General features: G+C 54.2%; 1 protein-coding gene across 4 annotated transcripts in view; it reads left to right on the forward strand.

The window, feature by feature from the left end:
* The first annotated feature begins 496 nt into the window (after positions 1–496).
* Positions 497–22967, forward strand: part of MRAS (muscle RAS oncogene homolog) — a 59655-nt gene continuing 37184 nt past the window's right edge. Inside the window, exons 1-2 of one of the 4 annotated variants that reach the window (XM_082461330.1) lie at positions 500–1012; positions 1612–1703. The gene's annotated coding sequence lies outside the window, so the exon portion shown is untranslated. Of the gene's footprint in view, positions 1013–1319; positions 1461–1611; positions 1704–22967 lie in introns of those variants that run through there. The other 3 variants (XM_082461329.1, XM_082461332.1, XM_082461331.1) reach the window with 3 other exon arrangements.

Genomic DNA, 22967 nt, shown 5'->3' on the forward strand with positions numbered 1-22967 from the left:
TCTGGAAAACAGTTCGGGGGTTCCTCAAAATGTTAAGTATAGCTCGCACATGACCCACAAGTCTACTCCTAGGTATTGATATATACCCAAAAGAAATGAAATGTTCATACAAAGACTTGTACACTAATGTTCATAGCAGCTTTATTCATAATAGCCCAAAAGTACAATTCATAATAGCCCAAAAGTACAATCTGTCCATCAGCTGATGAAAGATAAACAAAATGTGGTGTACCCACACAATGGAATGCTATTCAGTCACGACAAGGAGTGATGTATTTCTACATGCTGCAACGTGGATGAACCTTGAAAACATCCTGCGAAGTGAAGGAAGCTGGGTCACAAAAGACCACATGTACGATGCCACTTTCATGAAATGTCCTGAGTAGGCAAATCCATAGAGACAGAAAGTGGATTAGTGGTTTCCAGGAGCTGGGAGGAGCAGGGAATGGGGAGTGACTGCAAATGGGTTCGGCGGTTTTTGTTTGTTTGTTTTAAGAGGGGGGGGTGTTATGAAAATGATCTGGAATTAGGTAATAGTGGGGCTGCCACTTTGTGACTATACTAAAAACCACTGAATTGTCCACTTTAAAAGCTGGAATTATATGGTATGTGAATTATATCTCAATTTTTAAAATAAGGAAAAAATGACGCCGATGGAGAGGAGTTAGAGGAACTGAAACAATGAAATGGATCGCGAGTGTCGCCCGTCCCCGTCCGTCGCCTCCATCTGAACGAACTTTAGGCCCAGGAACCGGGCACCGAGAGGGTCTGGGGGAAGCAACGCTGGAGACTGGATCTAGGAAGAAACACGGCCTGGGATTCGAAGGGAACGCGGTTAAGGTGGCGGCCTGGGATCGCCTAGGACGGGGGAGGCGTCTGCAGGCTCAGAAGTTGGCCGGGCGGGAGCGGAGATTTAAAGGCTGGAGCGCAGAGGCTCTTAAAGAGGCCCGGGCGAATTCCCATTCGGCGTCCACTTTAAAGCCAGCTCCGCCGCGCCGAGGGTCGGACCTGGGTAAGTGCGCGGGGCCCCGGGGGAGGCGGCGGCGGCGGCGGCGGGGTTCCGTGGCCGGGTCCGCTCACCCTGCCGGGTCCGGGGCGCTCGGCGCGGGTGGCCTGAACGTCAGGCCGCGCGTCCTGGGAATCTGGGGCCCGAGGGGTGGCAGGGTCGCGGCGCCGGGCCCGGCCACCCCTGCACCCACGGCGGCGGCGCTCTATTTTTAGCAGCCGCTGTTGCATTATAAGGAATGCGCGGCGCGCCGGGCGACCAGGGCGCGCGCGGGCTGCGCGGTCGCTTTAAGGAGGCGCCGGGGCGGGGACAGGCCAGAGCGGCCGTCAGGCCGCGGGCCGGGAGCCGTCAGTCCGGCTGCCGCGGAGCCCGGCGGGCGCGGCGCTGCCTTCTCGCCGGCGCGGGCATGGAGGAGGCGGCCTGAGGCCGGAGCCGAGCCGGGCTGGAGCGCGCGGTGAGCGGTCGGGGCAGGCTGGGAAGGGAGGGCACCCGGCCGGGCGCTTTGTTCCGGGAGGGAGGTGTGGCCGCCCCGGGCCCGGCCGCGCTCGCCACAGGCGGACTGCGCTCTGGGGCTGACGGAGAGTGGCCTTTTGCCCCCACGGCAGACTCCAGCGTGACGGTGTGCGATCGAGAAGTCGGAGACGATCGAGACCCCAGTGAGAAGGGCCTGCCCACCGCGCAGAAAGCCCCTTTCATGGTAACGGCCCTTGGGTTCCTTGTCTGCCCTGGCGAGAACGCGCGGGGAGGTGGGCGGCGGGACTCGGGTGGATGGAGGCGGAGGGGGGGATCTTTCCCCTTTTAAAATGGCGTTAACGCCAGGAATCGGCCGAGGGAGTTGTCAGATTCATCTGAAAGATAAAAAGCAGGCTGCTTCATAAACCTTTGCTGCGCCGGGGGCTTGGGGCTCTGGTCACAACCAGGGCCCGGCTCATTCATTGACGGGACCTGCAGGGGCGCCCACCGAGTGTAGGGCACCGTGCCAGTTACCGCGCCGCGAGGAAGGTAGGGGTGCAAACCGAGCGACAGCCCAGCGTGGTCGGTACTGGGATCAGGGAAGCACGGGGGCTGTGAGAGCAGACAGAGTGGAAGGGCAGGGAAGGCCTCCTAGGGGAGGTGATGCCTGGCAGGAGCCTGGGCACTGGACACCAATTAGACTTTGTGGCTGGAACTGAGGTCTGTGCTGGCCAGGGCCAGAGCCGAGGCTGGAGAGGTGGAGAAGGGCCACTTCATCCCGGCCCTGATCCCCGAGCTCTGGGATTGCCCCTCCTCCTCCCACCAGCGCCTACTCCGAGCAAACCTCCTTGGGCTTGAATGGTTCTTGCCCCTCCAGGACTCACACTTTGTCCTGGACCTGAGCAGAGAGGGTGACTGACAAGGGTCAAAATTGTGGCCTCAGAACAGTGACCTCCCCGGCAGCAGGAATGATAAGGAAATCTGACTTAAAAGCCCTGAAGCTCCACTGTAATAATAGCTGCCAGCAGGGCTGACACAGACCAGGCACTTGACGTGGATATGCTTGCTCATCATTTGACAAGACTCCTCCAGAAGGGTTTTATTATTACCCCCATATGCAGATGGGGAACAGGGGCTAGGAAGAGTAACTTGCGCAAGATCATATCTAGGGTCCATGATGTAGACCCTGCAGCTCCTCAGGCCCCTCTTGTGAGGGTCTGGCTGACCTGGCCTGAAGGCTCCAGGTGCAGCTTGTGTTAGGCTTTGGCTCTATTGCCTTTCACTGGTTGGGTGAAGTGTGGGGTGGTGAGCTGCTGGTAGTAATAACTGACACGTGTCAGGGGCTTTGCAGTGAACAGAGCACTTTCACCGAGACAGTTCTTAGAGTTTCTCCTACTTTTCTTACCAGGAAAGAAACTTGAGCTGGCTAACATTTTTGTAAGTCTCCTAATTTCCTGTAAATCGCATGTCCCTGCTGACTGGGGCTGAAAATGTTCCATGAAAACATTCATGGTTTTGACCCCCAGTCTGTTCTCACTCCCAGCAGCCAATTAGCTTTTCTGTCTGTGGTTTAAGGTGTAGTTTGTCCTTTCTCTGCTAGGTCAGGAAGGTTGGAGCTTTAATGCTCTGGGGTTTTCGAGGCGCAGAGTCTGCCAGCCTTTTTGGGGGTGCGGGTGGAGGTTGCGTAAGCCGGGTGCTCTAATAGAAACTACCCCCCGCCTCAACATTTCCTTATGGGGGGCAGTGTGGCCCTCTGCTGAACCCTGGTGGGGCAGTGACAGTCTTCCAGGGCTGCCAGCTCTGTTTGTATTTGCCACTACTTATGTTTTCACCTGCCTAAGACATCTTTGTGACAGGTATAACTTTTATTAGCTCTAACCACAGGTATTTCACACTTTCAGTTGATCTGAGCTGCTTATAGAGAGGCAAGTCCATTATCCCTGGGGTTGGTTCCTGAGCTTGAGTGATCACCTGGAACCAGGGAGGACTTCTGGGCTCTGATGGACTGAACTAGCTCCTGGGGTGCCTGGTCCTAACATCAGCCTGATTCACATGTTGACCAGCCTGCTGCATCATGTGGCTTCTTGGGGAAATGTGACCTCCATTTTATATTTCACATCTGGTGTCATCATTGTCTACCAATGAAGTGCCCCCATATGGAGTGTGCCCCCTTGCAAGCGATTGAAAACATACCTGCTCAGGAACATCATGTAGTCTGCACAAACCATACACGTGTGAACTAATTGGGAACACGTTCTTGTGCAAAGCTGGGATGTTCTCAAGTGTCCAAAGAGTGTGCATTGAGTTCCAGAGGCTCTGTACTTGCCTGGCCCGGGGCAGGTATCTGGCTGGCTAGAAGGTAAAGTTACCTTTGTCTGGGGATGGGAGAAAGGAAGGAACTGGGTGAGCTCCCTGTGCCCTGGGCATCTGGCAGCTATGCATGGTGGGTCTAGAGGCCGAGCAGAGAGGTCGAGCTTTGAGAGGAATTTTGTTGGTGGACTCTGAGGCCTTGCCACCACCCCTCGCAGTCTTGGGTGATGCCACTGGGCCCTGTGGTACTGGATCAGTGCGGGTGCTTTTGGATGCAAATAATGTAACCCAAGTAAGACTGGATTAAGGAGAGCTTAAATCTCCCAAAGATGTTCTCAGCTTTTGTGAAGTCTCTGGACACAGGGATGGGATATTAGTGTCACTTCCAGCAAGTTCTTGCATGGGACAGGCAGCCAAGAGGGCTGAGTGTTCAGAGCAATGATTTTTACCTTCTTGGGCCACTGCCTCTTTAACATGCCAGTGAGAAGTCCAAAGAAAAGTTCCTTGTATGTATGAAGTTGGGCATTCAGTTTGGGAGATTTGTGGATCTCTGAAAATGAGCCCTGGATCCCAGGGTAGATCCCCTGCTTCACTACTGTTCACTGAGGACCTACCCTGGGGCTCTGCCCTCCCAGCCAGGCCGGCAGGCTGTCGTGGTAGAGCCGGTGTCAAGAGCGGAAGTAGAGCGGGACAGGTGTCAGTTCTCAGCTTGTGGGTAGAAATCCATGCAATCAGCTAGTGGGTCTGTCTTGTGGAACTCTGACTGAGAGGACAGTGCTGCCACCTCCTGCTTCAGACAGCAGAGGACGTTGTCGAGGCCGAGGTGACAGCCATACTGCACTCCTTGGTGTCTGCCATGCATCCCTTGGTGCCCATCTCCAGTCTTCTAGGTAGCGTTCCTGCTGCACATAATGAGGCTGGTCCCGCCTATTCTGAGACTCCCCTGGCCTTCCACTGAGCCCCACCACTGAGCCAAGGGCCTGTAGCCCATTGGCACGATCCATGGCAGCCTTCTGCAGCCATCCCCTTGTAGTGGTCATGAAGTAGCAGTGTGGATTTAGCTTTTTAATGTCTATCATTGTCCTTTAGTATTTTTTAAATTAATTAATTAATTATATTTATTTATTTTTGGCTGCGTTGGGTCTTCATTGCTGTGTGCGGGCTTTCTCTAGTTGTGGCAAGCGGGGGCTACTCTTCGTTGTGGTGCGCGGGCTTCACATTGCGGTGGCTTCTCTTGTTGCGGAGCACGGGCTCTAGGCGTGTGGGCTTCAGTACTTGTGGCTCATGGACTCTAGAGCACAGGCTCAGTAGTTGCGGCACACGGACCTAGTTGCTCCGCGGCATGTGGGATCTTCCCAGACCAGGGCTTGAACCCGTGTCCCCTGCATTGGCAGGTGGATTCTTAACCCCTGCGCCACCAGGGAAGCCCTCCTGTAGTATTTTTGATGGCTTTACTCGGTGGAACCTGTTGATGGCCAGATGACAGTATGGGTCATCATTGCTTGTGAAATGACATTCTGGGTCTCAGAGAGGCATATTTTCATCTACAGAGCCTGGCATCTGGCCACCTAAATGGATAAAACATCGTGATTTGGATCTGGGTTGTGTTGCTAATGAGATTTTGGACAGTACCAGGAAGGGATTTGGCTGTGCAGTGTGTGGCAGTAGAAGGAGGGAGGGGGTACGGAGAATTCTGCGCTCTGATTCAGGTCCTCTGTGACCGCTGATAGGGCCTTGGGAGCGTCCTGTGCTGCAGGGGCCCAGGCTCCGTCTGTGACTTCTCTGCCCCGCCCTCAGGGTTGTCACGGGGATTAGATGAAACACACAGATGAGAACATGCTTGGGAGACCAGAAAGGGCCGTAAGAATTAAGAGCATTATCAGTATTCAAGCAGCCTTCAGAAAACAGAATCATAGACCCAGAAGGGGCCCCTGGAGCATATTTAGTCTCAATTCAGACCCAGGAGAGCACATTTCTCATAGTGATGAGGTAGATGGTTTTAGGTGGGACACATTTTAATAGTTATATATATATGTATATATATACACACTTATTGATGTGTACTATAAAAATACAGGTATGCCATCAAACGCATTTTTTTTTTTACTGGCTATTTTGCTCAGATTAAGGCTAAGTAAGAATTTTAAGTTAAAAAGTATGATTTTAAGGTAAAGGTTAAACCAGTAATAGTTCAGTAGTTGACAAATACAGCCCAAATGGGAAAGTGACCCCTTGAGTAGAGGCTGGGAAACTTTCAACAAGTGGTCCCTCAGGTGCAGCCTGTGAGGGGCGGGTCTTAGCTGGACGCTTTCAGAGGCAGGGAGCTTAACGCCCCTTAAATCAGTTTACCCCATTTGGGGATTCACTTACCCTGGCAAAGTTCTTTTCTTTCTCCCTTTAACCTGTCCCGCTGGATCTGTGCCACGTGAACCTTGCCAATCATGCTTTTCTCCAGCACAAGCAGCCTGCTTTCTCCAACTGCTCCTCAGATGGCATGGCTTAAAGACGGCCTCTCTGGAGGTCTACCCTCTCTCCCCTCCCTCCTTTCCATCTCTTCCTTCCCTTCCTTCAGTGAAGACTTGTGGGCTGGGCTGGGGTAGATGCTCCGCATTGGCCATCTCTAAGCCTCACAACAGTTTTGCTGTTAGCCTTTTACAGATGTGGAAACGGGGGTTCAGGGTGGTTAAGTAGGCATCCCCACGGCCGTGGCCTGAGAGGAGCAGAGCCTGGAAGGAGTCTCACCAAGGTCTGTTTGGTCCTGGAGCACATGCTCCGTCTGTTACTCGGTGCTGCTCCCAGGACTGATGACTTTGGTCATTTGACGACACGCCCCTTCTCTCCTGGTGCTCATGGGACATGGCCCACAGGGTTCTGGCCATACATAATCAGTGCTGCAGTGGAGCGAAGGCCTCGTGAGGAGAGGGGACAGAGTAGTTCACGCACAGCAACGCTGTGAAGCAGCAGAAGCCACTGAGGTGCAGGCGTGGCTGGTTGGCAAGAAAGGCAGAGGGAGCCTAGATGGAAGTGGTTTTCCCCGACTCTCATTAATCTCACTGTCAACCAGGAACCCCTCCATCATTTGTGCACTTGGTATATTTTTTAATTTTCAAAAATATAAAAAGATGAAGGATAATATATAACAAGCACCATGTACCTGTTACCCCAAATGAGCAGATGCGACCGTTTTGTCTGCACCTGATCCCTTTGGCAGGGCTTCAGCGCATCCCTGGTCAGGAGGCCTGGCTGGCTGGGCCTGCCCTCAGCCTCCGGCCGGCTTTTGGAGCCTCGCTCCCGAGTTTCCATGTCTCGGCTCTTTTACCGCCACGTCCCCAGCGAATTCACTGAAAATGCCACCTGGGTCTCCATCAAGGTTGTCGATAGATCCTTTTGCTGCCTGAACTCACCCCGGGGAGGAATGAGCGTGCATCTTGGGATTTAACCTTTTTCAAAAAGTTCCTCTACCCGAATACATACTTGCCTTGACCACTGTGGCTTCAGGCCAGGCTGTGGAGCATCATTTAGTCAGAGCTGCCCAAAGCGAACTGTAATTTAAATGGTAAATGTATATATTTGGAAAAGAGACGAAAAAAACCCATGATTTTCTTTTTATCATTAGATGACACCGATTTGTTAAGCTGCTCATCGTCAACAATCTTGAGTAAAATACATTTCTGGTCTAAAGTGCAGGACTGCTTTACAGGAAGGAAGGTCAGAGTGCAGTGTAGTACCTTTGTAACCCCTAACATGGCCTTGCCAGCTCTCCCTTTCCTCGGCTCTCACAGAAAGATGGTGTCCCAGGTGTGTGGTCCCAGGTCCTCCCCTCTGCCAAGCTCTCCAGCTGCAGAGGGGGACGCTCTCCTTGACAACAGGAGACAGGAGAAGGCTTCTCCCCAAACTGTTTGCAGCCTCCTGCTTCCCGCCCCGCTCCCGCCTGACTCCACTCCCGAGCTGGAGCCTGACATGGCCCATTTGCAGGTAGCTTGGGCTTGACTTAGGACAGTTAGCAAAGCACCACTTTTAAAGCTGTGCAGAAAAGATGAAAAACCTTCTGGAAAAGCCTTGCATACCCAGGCAGATTTCATTTTCAAGGAGTCAAGGAGTTCAAACTGGGGACAGAGATTTGAACGAGTTTCGTAATAGAACACGGAGACCTGAGGTGGTCCCCGAGTTTTCTTTACTAAATGGTGAGAATGAGTTGAAATGTTTTCCATTCCTGAGTTGCCAACAAAGGATAACACTGCCTGCGTCCTTTCCCCTGACTCGATGGAGATGCTGCAAAAGCCAGCAAAGGCTGGGACCCCAAAGACCTCAGAAGGATCTGCTTTGTTGGGGTTTGTCTTGCAATAGAAACGGTCAAAGACTGTACCAATGAAGGCAATTAAGCATATTCTAAAGTCAATTCCTATTTGTTTATGCAAAAATACACATACATGTTATGTTGACGACCTACTTTTTAAAGAAAAGTTTTGGTTTAAAAAGAATCTGCTATGCATACTACGTGTTAGGCTGTCCCTAGTATCCTAACTACCCAGATTAAGAGTAAAAATATTTGTAGGCATGTGGTGCTGTGTGGAGATTGCTGAAGATGTGCTGGAGTTGGGGAGGCCCACTCTCCCCTTAGGGCTGACCATTTTTGGGGGGGCCTGGGGACAGGTTCTTTCCTCCCCAAAGCATTATATATTCACTTCAAGAGCAAAATTCATTTTAAATCAGTTCCAGTTTTTTTTTCTTCTTCTTCTTCTTTTTAGCCTTTAGAACTTTAACACACCTTCTTGAAAATTCCCCCTTTTAGATGACCGCCAAATTCACCCCTTTATATTTTAATTCCACTGGGAATGGAGGTCCCAAGGAAGAGGCAGAGGCAAATGCATCTTTCTTGGCGAGTACCATTCTCTCACAAGGAGGCTCAGCAGCCCAAAAATAGCATCCGTCATGTTCTTCTTTCAATGCCTGCTTTATTGTAACTGGAGATGATGGAAAAGGGTGGAGCCACGGTCCCAAAGCCTTGGGGGCATATATTAAAAAATAACTTGTATGAGATATGTCTTCTCAGTGGGCCCTCCACACCCACATTCCTCAGGTTGAGATTCCCCGGGCGACAGAGTCAAGAAGGCCTAGCACTCCCCATACACTCCTCACACCCATTCTCTTCCCGCAAAAGAAGTCAGGCCCCGGGTGCCCTGCTGGCGCTCTCGGGGAGCTAAGGTCAGCTGGCATCAGAGCCTTCCCGGCCACCCCACTCAGTGACCCCCGGCCCTGCCTGCCCGCAGTGGCCCGAGTCCACTTATCTGGGGCTGGGTGGGTGTTTCCTGCATGTTTGAGATTTTAAGCAGGAAATCAAAATAAAGAAACAAAGCCTTTGTTTTACTTCTGGGCTCAAACTGGGGATGGCTGGAGGGATGGAAAAGGGGAGTGAGAGCAGGTCACTTAGCACTTCCACCAAATAACCATTCTAATAAAGCACTTAACAGGGCCTTTTTCCTCCTTAGGGCTGGTGTGCGTGGATAGGAAAGCTGGGTGGAGGCTGGGAGAGCCTCTGTGTGGAAGGAGGAAGGAGAGGGCCCCAGGCAGGGTCTGGCACCACCAGAGATTGGCAGCCAGAGGGGCCTCAGGGAACCTCAGTCCTCCCTCCCTTCCTCAGAAGACCCACAGGAGAGTGGGAAGGGGCCCGGGCTGCAGGCCAGAGGGCCCCCCTGCTGAGTCTCTGCCCCCTACCTGTCCTCTCTGTGACCTTGGGCAAGTCCCCATCTGCCGTGGGCCTCCTTAGCGGTGCCTGTAATAGGGCCAGTGCTGCTGTGACACATGTCTCAAGCATCCCCACCCCCCTTTCTCCCCTAGCCCGGTCTTGCAGGGCCAGGCCCTCATCCCACATATGTGGAAATGGAGAGGTGCTCTCCCCAATAGATATTCATTCTTCCCCAAAGATTTTCTCCCTGTGCAAGTTTTCTGAGTGTATCATTTATTTTTCTTTGACGATTACGCAGTCGTTGATGGAAACCGTCCCCATCTGCAGTGTTTCTGGGGATTGCAGGGTGGGGACCATGCCAGCAGGCCATCTGAGCTCCGGGGTCAGCTGCCACATTTTGCGTGGGTACCATCGGCGTGGCTTCCTCATTCCCTAAGCCCCACTGAGCCACGGCTGTTGTACGTAACAGGCTGTCACCAAGGGCCTCTGAGAAAGGGGGCTGTCCGTAGCTTAGAACGGGGCAGAAGTTAAAACTGAGCGTCAGACACCCTTCCCTTGCCTGCTCACGCCCTTGGAGACTTTCTCCCCGGCTCTCTGTCTCCTCAAGCCTAGTTGACTGCCATTTTCCAGGGACCAGTTTTCCTAGGCACTTTCCCCCAGAACTTCTGAAAACTCCCAATTTCCATTACTTTTGACTATAGAGGAATAATGACATGGAGACGAGGCTGGGAGCCTACCCTTTTACCCCTGAAAATAGCCAGTAAGAGCTTGTCTGAGCAAGAGGCATGCACCCCAGACCTACACCGTGACCTTCTGCAGGAACCGCAGCAGGAGCTGTGGGGTTGTTACTGTCACTGTTCCAAGCCAGGTCAGAGTCTTAGTCAGGCCTTTTTTCCCAATGACCAGAGCAAACTCAAGTGTTAATCTTTTTTCCTTTGTGTTAGGACAGTGTTCAGAGTAGCTGTGAGGATTAGAGCTGATGTAGATCAGGATATTTACTGAGCATCTTCTTGGCGTCAGGCATGCGCTGGGCTCCAGAGATACAGTGGAGAATAAAACGGAGGATGGGCCCTGCCCTCCTGGAGCTGACAGTCTGGTGGGGCAGACACATTACATCATAAACAATTAGGCAACTGAGTGCAGCATGCAAAGTGCCGTCAAGACAGACAGCTGGGTGTCTTGGGAGCTAGAGCAGTGACCTCACCTAGTCTGAGGTGCTGGTCAGGGAAGTGTAGCATGTGGTCGGGACATGATAAACAGGCATTCTAATGATCGGCCCTGGCCACAGCACTCGGCCTGATTCCACCTCCAGCTGGTTGCTGCTACCCATTCACCAAGGATAGTTTTGCACGGAGAGGTTTATACGAAATTTGTCCGAGGTCACACAGCTAGTAAGTGGCACAACCAGGATTCAGAACTGGGTCCGTTGGATTCATTTCCACGCTCCTGACATCTGCTCTGCCTCCAGCTTTACCCTACTTGGGCTCGTCCCCCTCCGATGGGATGTAGCGCCACAGTTTCTCCTTTCTCTGCACGCCCGAAACAAGCCAGCACGGACTGTGGGTGGTGATCGTTCCTCAGATCATCAGGAACAGCATGTGCTTCCCTGCTGAACCCTGGGAAGGCCCAGCGGCAGGAACAGTGATCCTTCATCCCGCTGGGTGGCTGAGGTCTCCCTGTGGAGCAGGCTGCGCTGTGCGCCTCGCGGGCTGAAGGTGGTGATTCAAAGGCAGCCGCTTCCTTCCCCTCCTGCCCCCGTCCTGAGTGCTCTGGGGCAGCCTGGAAAGCAGCCTTGTGTGGCCCCAGGAACCCTTCTGTGCAATTTGGTGGAGGGGACGTTGGCGAGAGTTCCCGCAACATACTTATGAGGAGGATGGTGATGATGATGATGACCGTAATAATAACACTTTCTGTGCCAGGCACTGTTCTAAGCACTTGCGTGTATGGGCTCATTCTGTCCTCAGAAAAACGCTGTGAGGTGAGTACGTGGTTAACAGATGAGGAAACGGAGGCGCACGCCCGGGTTGAGTGATTTGCCTGACGTCACATTCCCAGCAGAGGGGCAAATGCTTTGATTCATGACTTTTTATAAAAGTGCTGTATGTAGAAAAAAGAGAGGTGGGCGGCCGGTCCCCTGGCCAATGGCGGCTTCTAGATGGCTCCTGTCCCTTGGGAACGGAGCAGGTCTGCCCACTCTGCCCTTTGCCCCCTCTGCATCCAGGGCTCGCTGTCTGGCCTGGCCAGGCTGGGTAGGAGGGCAGGAAAGATGCAGCCACTCTTTAGGGTTTGGGGAGAGAGATGTGAAAAGTGGCCTCCTGCCCTTCCAGAGTTCGGCAGGGTCCCTGAGAAGGCATCCCTCCCCATCTCCAGCCTGGTTCAAGCCTCCACAGCCAGGCGGCTGGACCCTCCCACCCTGGTCCTGCTTTCCTGGACTTTCCCTTTGCTGAGGAAAACCCCACACCTCCCCGGCCGCTCATTGCCTTGCCTGCCTCGTGTTCAGGAAGTTTCCCTTTTGTTTTGCTCCAGCCCTTCTCTCTGCAGTCTGCTTACCCGTTTAGAATGGGGATTGGATCGCCTCTCCTCACCTCAGGGAAGGGCCTAGATCCTGTTTCTTTCTCATTTTGGGTCGAACCTAAAATTTTTCACATTTTTCATTTATGATGTTTAACATTTTGAATGCAAACGATGGAAACAAATCAAAGCAGCGGTCATTTTTGAATGTGCCTTTCTGCCCTCTTCCTCCCCGGGCTCTGCCGTGCTCCTGGGGTGGCTGTGTGCTCTCCCCCAGCTAAAGACGGCTAGACCGGAAAGTTTCCAGGCTGAGCAACCCCTGCAGCTGCTCCTCAGTGTCACTGCCACTTCCTTTAACCTCACACCTCTTTGCGGCCAAAGCCAGGCCAGGCCAAGGCAGTGAAGGGTCGTCTGCCTTGGAGTGGCCACACCACTCAATGCTGGCATGTTCGAGGTGGCAGGGTAGCAGCAGGTGCCCTTATGGGCTGCCCACCCCCCCACCCCAGGGGGGTGATTTATTTGGCTTATATAATGTGTAAAACTTTTTAATTGGTAGCCAACATTTAAAAAATCAGTTTCACATAAAAATTCAGATTTCTGGCTACTCTTTAAAAATTTTGACTGTCTGGAAGCCCCGTTGCAGATATGCTTCTGTCATGGCGGTCAGGTGGTGGAAGGTACCAGTGGTCTCCTGTTTACCACAGGCCCCACTGCTCCCTATTGCCTGTCCCTGTCCCCTTCTCTCATTTATCGACCTGACCTCTGCCTACACATGAGTTTGGGATGTCCATTTGTCTCCTGAGTCCCTCTTTCTGCTATTGCAGGGTAAAGCAGTTGAGATGGTGGGTCAGCTAGGATGCGGGGGGCCGGAGTTTAACCATTCAGCCCTGGCAAGAAGCATCCGTCTCACAGGCAGAGGGTTGCTGACACAAAGGGAGGCCTGCCCCCGGCATCCAGGCCTTCCCTTTGCTGTCTGTCACCACCCCTGCCCTTCTCCTGGGCCACTTACCTGCTGGGCTGGTGTGAAGCCATAGGTTCCATGAGGCAGCGGCTCTGGGCTGGGACAGCGCTGAGGGACAGCCTGTGAAGCTGTGCTCCGGTTGCCTCCACTCGGGAGAAAGACAGTATGAGAACCTCTGCCTTGATGCCATCAGGGGGTTCTGGGGGCAGGGTGTGGCATCCCCAGCCCAAAGGCAGGGATGGTCAGGGAGCTGGGCCCTGGGAGCTACAGGGGGCTCAGTGTTTGGGAGTGTGGGTGACAGGGAAGGACCCCCTTACGGTCAGCCACTCCTCCTCTGAGCTGGTGCCCTTGTGTGTCCAGTGGGACCAGTCGCATGGTATCTCCCTTGTGAGGGCCATCACCCCACTTCTCTGTGTGGCCCACACCACCTCAGCCTACCCGCCACCCAAGCAGAATCCCAGCCAACTCCCAGGGTCATCCCTGCATTTGGGGAATGCAGACAGCAGACACCGGAAGCATTTCTGTGCGGAAAGCTGTGCCAGGGCTCCAGGGTGACCCCGAGATAAGGAAAATGAAGCTCAGCCTGTAGCCCCCAGCCCCACCCCCGCAGGGGAAATGTGACAGTAAGACAGCTCCCAGCTCCTAGATTTGAAGGGAGAAGAGGCAGCGTGGCCGTGTGGCTGCGCTGGGAGCTCGTGGTCACTTGCAGGTGGCGATGCGTGGCGTGGACAACCATGGAACCTCGGGGACCTCAGGGGCTAAGCAGAGCCTTCTCGATGAGGTGGCTATGATGAATCAGCGGAATAGTGGCTGCAAAGCACTCTGGCTGCCACCTGCCACCTGGCCGGCACTTCGTAGACGCAGGCAAGGTGGCTCAGTGGAAGGAGGCCTGGGGAGCAGGAGAGGCCGGGAACGAAGGGGTGGCTTTGGGAGCCTGGGGCGCAGGACGGCCGTGCCTCCTAGAGGGAATGTTTTCACAGGCCGGGGAAAGTGAAGAGGCAGTGCAGGCAGACAGCATTCCCTGGCAGACTCCGCAAGGCCCTACGAATTGGGCACCGCCCCTGTCCCCAAGGACGCTGTACTAGGAATCAGTGGGAGAGAGGCTCTGAGCGGCCGGCGACGTGATGCCAGGGCAGCTCAGGGAGGGCCTGTGGGGACAGCTTCAGGCTCCCGGGGCGGTTTCCAGCAGGAGCACTGTGCCTGGGGTTGGTTGAGGGGTGGCAGCGCTGGAGTGGGGGGAGGGCGGTGCCAGTGAGGGGGGGCCCAGGCAGAGGGCAGAGCCAGCCACGGAGGGAGATGTGCCACGAGGCCTTGGCCTGGGATTTGAGGGGAAGGGATGTTGGAGCTGGCGGGGGAGGCCGAGGAGAGAGGGTCGGGGCGGGAGGGCGGGACAAGGGCGCTGGTGGGGGTCCCGTGTGCAGGGTTGAGCCTGAGCAGCCCAGGAGGAGGTGTGAGGAGGCCGGGGGGGCTCACAGGAGCCCCTCCTCCAGGCATGGGCCGAGGCAGCAGCTGAATCAGAATGCGGAGCAGCCTGCCAGGCTTTGGGGAGTCTGAGGGCCTCACTCTGGGGAGCCCCAGAGTGTCCAGAAGCCAACCCTCCGTAGCGGGGTGACGGCCAGGGTGACTTTCTCGATGGGCGTGCAGATGCCGGCCTGAGGCTGGGAAGCTCCTCCTCAGCTGCGGGTGAGACTGCCCGGCCCTAGGGAAATCAGAATGGCCCCCAGGACTGAGAATAAGGATCCAAAGATAAAGCCACTTCCTCCTCTCTGCCCCTCGAGGAAGCTGCGAGCCAGGCGGCAGCCCTACCCCTCACCCCTGGACTGAGTTCAGCCCCAGCCGCCCTGTGGTGGTGGGACATGGGGACACAGGGGGCCGGGCATTGGGGTGCAACCTCAGCCCGTGAGGACGTGGGCCTGTGAGGGCCAAGCGGCCAGGTGGCAGCACCCCTGTGGCCCAGGGATGCCAGTGGAGCACGTTGTTCTGAAGGGTCGTGCGGACCTTGAGACACCGAAGCCCTCGTTAACCCCTCAGCTCGGAGACCCCCGCAGACCCACCCGGCCATCTGGACTAGCTGGGTGGGGAGTGGGGCAGAATTCTAGTTTTTCCGTTGTCAGTCTGGATGCCAAATCCCAGCTTCACCCTTTTCCAAGCTGTGCCCTCTGGCACATGCCTTAATGCCTCTGACTCTGCTCCCTGCTGCTAAATGGGGAGGCCAAATGCCACCCCACACAGCTCTGCCTTTGGGCCTTTGTGGCCATGCCAGCTCCGCCTGCGTGACCTTCCTGCTCCCACCCGGCCCTGCAGCCCTTTCCCGTCTGCTTCCCCTCTCCTCTCCTCTGAGCTTCTGGAGCCCTCAGTTTGTCCTGTGCAAGTTATGCAGTGTCCGCTGGGCTTTTCTGGCTGGTGAGCTTCACTGCGGTCATCAGAAAGAGCTGTGGGCCTGCTGGACCGTGCGGCCTTCCAGCGAGCCCGCATGGCACGCCTGTGGGGAGGGGAGGGTCCGGGGGCCTCGGGGTCATGCGGGGGCCCCCTGTGCTCCCCACTGCCTCGCCCTGCAGCCCCTGCACTTGTTCCTTCATCATTCTGTGCTGATGAGCCGCCACTGCGTGCCAGGCACTGTGCTTAGTGCTCTGGATACAAAGACAAACACCCCCAGTTGTCAGGCAGCCAACAGGAGCTCCTCCCCACTCCCCTTCCCACCGCACCGCACACGTCACACATTCTGCACCCCAGTCACAGGTGTTGCTTGCAGAACTCGGCACCTTCTTGGTTTTTCGCACCTCTGTGCTTTACAGCTTTGCAACTTCTGGTCCTCACCTAGGATATGCTTGTCCCTATCACTTACCTCAGCTGATACCTACTTGGCCTGCAAGACCCCATTTTGTCATTGCCTCAACCAGGAAGCTTTCTGCAGTGCCCCCAGGCTGGGTGAGATGCCCCCCGCTGCCCCTGTGCTCCCACTTAGCCTGGTATACTGTAGTCCTCTGTCTGCCTGCCCCTCCCCCACACACACCCCATGAGCCCCAAAGCCAGGCACTGGGGCTCATTCATCTCCGTCTCCCCAGCTCCGAGGACCAGGCACATTGGAGGTGCTCTGGGAGTACTGACTGGACGGGCAAGTCTCCCGGATCTGAGCCTCTGTGTGCACTGGGGGAAGGGTGGCCAGCACCGGTGGCCTGTCCACTTTACTCCTCCTGGATCATTCTCTTCTGGGCTCAGGAAAAATGGGCCCTTTCTCATGTCATGTGTCCTTAACAGGTTTTTCTTTCCAAGGATAAATCCACCAAAACAGGAGGAACCCAGAGAGGGGCTAGGTTTTAGGATGGAGAGCACTTCTGGGTTTAAAGACCAGAGGGAGAAGCCATTTCATGCTGAGTTCCCAGCAATTTGGTATCTGCTGCGCAGTCTATTCAGTGAACAAGCATCTCCTGAATATTTGGGGAAATGTGTTTGAGGAGCTTAAATCTCCTTCATCATCGGGTCAGCAGCGTGCGGGGGCTTGTTGTCCTACAGCATGGCTGCAGGAGGCTGCCCCCCAAGGGGGAAAGGGGGAGCTGAGACCAGCTGGCAGATGGGCGTGAGAGCGCCCCGAGGACAAAGTGGCGAGGGGCTGAGTTCTGTTGAGCTGTCATCTGTGGAACCAGCCAGTTTGCAGGGCATGAGCTCAGGAAGGACTCTGGAGAGGCAGGAGGGCTTCCTGCAGGAGGAGGGACGTAGGATGGACTTCGAAGGATGCTGGTGATAGTAACTCCCTGATGTTTATTGAACGCTCTCTATGGGCCAGACACTGGGCCAAGCAAATAAATGTAGCCTATCATGACCACCACAAGTCAAATGCTGCCACTGTCCCCACTTTTACAGAAGAGAAAACCGAGGGACAGAATGTAACTAACTTGCCTAAGGTTGCAGCTGTGCGAGTTCCTAGCTCAGGCTCCTTGGTGAGGGGTTCCAGGTGAGGCGCCAGCCCCAAGCTGGGCGGGGAGCAGCCAGTGTGTAGGACCACAAGGAGACAGGCTGGGGCAGGGACCAGCACAGTGGAGAGGGGCCCAGACAGGGGTGCTGAAATAGGAGGTCTCAGAGCCCCCTGGTGTTCCCACGATGCTGGACAGCTGCCTGATCCCTCAGCTTTCTCCCTGGTCCTCTGGGCAGGAGCACCTGGCAGTACCAGACCTGTGCCCTATTTGGCAGACTTTGTCCCAGTTGGGATGGGGGGGGCGTGTCTGTTCCCAGTGACTAGTATTTACCCTGGGTGCCCCTTGGGCCCTGACCTGCTCAGCTGCTTCTCCCACAGGGGCAGCAGTCTGGCCTTGGAGGCCTCCCTGACTCTGACACCACCTCCCTGGCTCACTGCTGACCTCTTCCCAGCACTTCTGGATCTGCTGCCTCTGGCCTGGCCCGACTCTGCACCCACCCACCACTCTGCCCGCCACGAGAGGATGCCTAGCATGACGCACTGGCCACGGGCTCTGGAGCCACACGGTTGTGGTTTTAGATCCTGGCACTGCTGCTTTCTAGCCGGCTGACCTTAGAAAAGTTATTTTACTCCTTTGTGTCTCAATTTCTTCAATTGTAAAATGGGGACAAAGTTATACCTCATAGGGTTGTTACGACAATTAAATGAGCTAATTTGGTAAAATCTTCCAACAGCATCAGACACATCGCCTACATTAATTAAGTGCTTCTATTAGTTTTAACATGATCACCCTTGTAATTATTATAGCAGGTCATTTCTGGGACTCATAGTGCTGGGTTGTAGATGGCTAAGCTCCAGGCTCTGTCAGGAGGTATTCACACACTAGCAAGTAAGACCCTAGTGTTAACAGTTGTGATATAAAGAAGCACGTGGTACTTGGGGTTCATGAGTAAGGTCAAGGGCCTGGCTTACTTCAAGCATTGGCCTTTGTCTGGATCTCAGGACTCCTGTCTGATATTTCTGCCCTGCTGTCAGCAGTCCAGGTGTGATCCTGGCAGAGGAGCTTGGATTTGATGGGGTAGAAAGCAGGGGCTGATGTATTACCCAGAAGACTTGGGTAACAGAGTTCTCCAGAGATAGCCAGGCAGGCACCCCCACAATAGTCCTGAGCCCCTCCCATGGAACAGGATGGCCAGTAGGTGGGATGTTTTGGGGGGAACCTAAAGAGTACTGGGTTCGATCTGGGACGGCAAACAAGTTTCCTCTCCGGACCAGTCACCTGGTTCTGGCTGCCAAGGGTGCTGTGTTGAAAAGGGTTGTAAGACTGAGCAGGAAAGAGGACCACGATGGACTGTGGTGTCTGCCATGGCTCTGGGAAAGTGGGGGAGGCACCCATGCCACATACCATCTAGACCTGATGATGTTTAAGGTCCTGTACAGCATAAAATAACACACGGTTGGATTGGTGGTTAAATCTTAATAATCAAGTGAGCTGAACGCACTGGCTTCCCGGAGGGGTTGAGTGATGCAGTGACAGTGCTGGGCTGGGATTAGCAAAGGTGGGAGACAAAGGGCAGAGCAAAGTCTTAGGGAGGGGAGAGTGGAGCCTTAGGAATGCCAAGTGGCCTAGACCCCTGGCGGGGCTGCACGCCATTTTTGCACAGCCTGCAAATCAGCAGCCCTGGGGAAGCTGCCCATTTCTGGGAATTGTGCAGAAGGGAAGGGCAGCTCCTGGAATGCAGAGCCATTTCCTCCACATGGGTTGGGTCACCCCCCAATGTATCCTCAGCCCCCTGCACTGGGCACACCCAGACGTCACAGAGATGAGATTAGCTTCCCAGGGCTGATTCAGCTCAGTGTGAATGAAAGTCCATTCACTCTCCCAAGAGCTGCATTAATAATGAATGTGTCCCCCTCTTCCAGCTTCATTTACCAGACAACTTGTAGTTTGACAGATGGGGTTAGGGGAGATCTTTAAAATAATTAGTATGGAAATAGAGAAGCAAAAAGCAGTGAAAACTAAACCTTCAATTAAGTTGGTAGCATCTTTGGGAGAGGCTCTGGGATGACCACTGCCACAGCTCCTATAGTCAGAGAAGGTGAAGAGTGCCCTATGGGTTACGAGTCACAAAGACAGTCAAAGAAAGGTCCTGTGATGTTGCAAAACTGATGACCGAAAGAATTCTAGGCAGTGCAACACGACGGTTCCAAGCCTGACCTTCGGTGTCTGATCATTCCCCTGCCGATGGCCACTAAATAGTGGCGGTTGTTACTGCTATGTAGCCTCTTCTGGGCACCTTTTCTTCTGGCTAGGACTATGACACCGCTTTGGAAGTGGTGCTGGGGGGATGGGGAGCACGGAGAGGCCAGGAAGCCCGTGAGCCCCTTGACAGTGTCTGCAGCCAAAGCCATTTCTTTTACCATGTGCCCACTTAGAAAAATGGGCAGTGTTCTGGGTTATTCTTTTGGGAAACAAGCTCTGTAGAAGCCCTAGAAACTGGGAACTTGGGGAGAAGGCGGCAGATTTGGTAAGAGATAATAACCAGTGGGCACTGCTGTTTTGGGGGGCTGCTGGGGCCCCTGCTGTCCTAGGATTTGTTACTGTGTCGGGTCCTCCAGCAGCCCTATGCGTTCAGGTGCTCTCAGGGCCATGGGTGAGCAAGCAGGGGTCCAGATCACTAGGCTCTACCACATTGGAGGGAGCCCAGGGGCCCAGCTGCTTTGCACATCAGTGCAGATATGCCCTCACTGGGGGGCCCTCCAGGTTTTTTTCCCCCCACTGGGACTGTAATTACACATTCTTGAGGGTCCTGTTCTGTTTTATAGATGGGGAAACTGAGGCTCCCTGACGTTAAGAAACTCACTCCACATCACACAGGGAGTCCGTATCAGAGACACAAGTGGAACTCAAGCTGCCTGAGTCCAAGGCTATGACTGACACTCCACCCCAAGCTGCCCCCCTGAGAACAGAGGGGGCTTTGCACAAGGCTTCCCAGGAGGTCTCAGGAACCCCCTCCAAGCACACTTTGAAAATTGCTGGGTGAAAAGGTTATTCTGGGGTCATGGGTCCACCCAGCCCCCCTTCCCCACTTCCTAGGGGCACGAGCCTACGCCTGTCAGAAGGGAGGGTGTCACGCCCTGCTTATTGGGCCAGTATGGAGTAGTCAGCGAATACACCCTGAGGTTCCCACGTGTTGGGCCCTGCCTGGCCCTGTGAGAGGTCAAGAGAATGAGGACACGTGGCTGTTGTCCTCTTGGAGCTCCCCAGTTGCTGGGAAGACGAAATCTGCCATTCAGGAAACAACTTCAAACCAAGCAGGCTGGTGCTAATCGTGGGGAGAGAAAGGGAGCAAAAGACAGCCACCAAAAAAGCTTATTTCTCAGCTGAAAGATGCCTAAAGTTTTCGTATACACGTCATTAAAATCGTCGAGGCCGTGATACTGCCTTTTAGAAAGAAGTTTCCAGTATGAGCCGGGGTTTGGGTTGCTCGTGCACTGGGAAGGGCTCTGGGAGCGGTGGTTGCCATGGGAACCAGCGCTCAGCCGCCGCCTCCTCCGCCCAGGGGCTGCGGTTCCAAAAGTTGGTTTCTGAGTGGAGCGGGCTGCCTGGAACCTCAGAGCCATTTCCCATGGAAACAATGTTCTAAATGATGGGTGACGTTGCCACACGAGCCTATTTAATCCGACTGCAAGGGAGCTGAGGTGGCAGCGGGGCTTCTGATGGGGGCGGGGGAGGAGGCTGGGAACCGCGGAGCCTCAGAGTGGAGGGAAGGAGGGAGGGAGCCTGTGGGTCCGCCTCTTCTGGGAACAAAGTAAACAAGGCGAGAGAACAAACATTTGAGCACCTTCTTTAAGCTGGGCTCGTCTCATACATTTTAATTTCCCGCTTAGAGCAATCCTGCAAAGGATGATTCTCTAACCAACTCCATCTTTCAAGTAAAAAACCTGAGGCTGTGAAAGGTTAACTCGCCCAAGGTCGCTCAGCTGGTGGGTGGGAGAGTATCAGGCACGGAAAATTGGTGGCGAGACTTTAAAGGGAGCCCCGGGCCCACCTTATTCCACCCTCCCACCTCGAAGGGGCCATCTGTGACCCCCAAATGGTGAAGAACCAGCGTTCTAGAATGATCTCCAAGGTGCTGTCTAGTTGAATAGACTGGAGAGGAGAGGGAAGTTGTAAATGAAAACAGTTTGCTCCTTAAGCACCGACCAACTTTTTATCCTGTGGTGACTTTCGTCATAGCCTCTGGTGACTTTAAAAATTCTTTCTCCACACCACGTGAGATCAGCCGATTTTGTAGGAGTGTGGTGCACGCCCCTTGGCATTTTGACTGCCCTCCCTGTTTACAAAGACATCATTTTAGTCAGGGATTATTTCGGGGGAGGTTGAAGACTGGAAAAACATGTGCATCTAGAGAAGATCTGCCCGAGAGCCCTTATAGATGGAGGGGTTTTCTGGACTCATGGTCCCGACTTTGTAAACCTGGGCTCACACTTGCTTCCAGGAAGGGTCTTATCTGTGCGATCGGTCTGACTTGGGAGAAGGAGGGAGACAGTCCCAAGGCCTGGCCGGGAGAGCTGCCCCCGAGCCCTCTGCGTGGGGAGACCAGTGCCGTGGCTGGTGGGTTGTCTGACGGTTGTTCAGAAAGGCCATTGTTGGGCCCCCAGTTCCTGTAGCTGACGTCTGTCCTTGCTCATGCGGTGCCGGGCCTTGGTGATCCAGGGAGGGACGAGATGCAGCCCCGCCCTGTTGTGCACAGTTAAGTACAGAAGACTTCAAGTGTGGTGGTGGCCTCTGCACCAGGAACTGCGGGGCACGGGCTCGAAGGGGGTGCCTCCCGGGAGGCGATTCCTGGGCCTGGGCCTGACCCGTGAAGAGGTGTGCGCTCTCCCCAGGGCCCCAGTAGGAGGTGGGGTGGGCAGAGGGCTCCACGGGACCACAGGGCACACTGGGGAACACAGAGCTGCTTGGGAGAGAGTAGTGTGAGAGGCTGCAGCATGGGTCCCACTGGAGAGGTCAGCGATGGCAGCCAGTGACTGCCTCGAATGTCCAGTGAAGGGGCAAGGACTTGACCCATCAGCCATGGGAAGCACTAAAGCATTTCTCCCCACGAGGGACCCAGTCCAATGTTTGTGTTAACCGTGCATTCTAACCCTGTTCCATTGAGCCTGAGGTGGGAGGGAACCCCAAATGGGCCCCCCGTGGTCTCTCAGGGCGCAACTCCTGAGTGCAGGGCACTGTGAAAGGAAATCGGCCCTCATCTGACCGTTTCCTGCCAGCTGCCTTGCTTGGCAAGCAGAGGGCGATTTTTTTCAAGTCCCCAGGTGATTCTGCTGTGGGTGGTCTGAGCACCGCCTCAAAGGTTGGTCCTCTATCATATTTACCAGTGTATTTCTTATCTTGTTTTATTTTGAGAAGAAAATCAAGGGAAACGATTTTCCTTCCCGATACCTTCCCACCCACTTAGTATTTTTTTATTCACATTGCTGCCAGCGAGAAGGGAAGGGAGCTTTCATTTTTATTTATTTTAATTTTTTTTATTGAGGTATAGTTGATTTACAGTATTATATTAGCTTCATGTGTACAACATAGTGATTCAAATTTTTTATTTGTTATACTCCATTTTAAATTATTATAAAATATTGGCTATATTCCCTGTGCTATACATCATATCCTTGGAGCTTATTTATTTTATACATAGTTTATATCTTCTTGGAAGGGAGCTTTAAAAACAGCCTCTTTCATAGGCAGACACGTTCACGCTGGCTTAGTGTCACCATCCTCCCCAGGCTAGGACAGCGGTTAAGGAGGAGCAGCAAGGAGCTGACATCAAGCTCCCCTGACCCAAGAGACAAAGAAGAGTGGGAGCTGGCCCATACCCTCCTCCCCTCATTTTTGTCTCCCTCCCCTCCCCTCTGGCTCCTTTGGACCACCAGCTCTGTCACGTGGGAGAGCTCAGTGTTGCAGGCTCAGGTTAACCCCACTGTCATCCCCACCTAGGGGGGATGGGGGAACCAGATGCTGGGGCTCAGCTGGCGCCTGGTCCTTCTATCCTGCCCCAGAGGAGTTTTAAATCCCCACTTGAAGGAGAGGAAATCACACATTTTCAGGTGGCCCGAACATTTTATT

Source organism: Balaenoptera physalus, assembly GCF_965194825.1.
Source record: "Balaenoptera physalus genome assembly, chromosome: 4".
In the NCBI taxonomy this organism is placed as follows: Eukaryota; Metazoa; Chordata; class Mammalia; order Artiodactyla; family Balaenopteridae; genus Balaenoptera; species Balaenoptera physalus.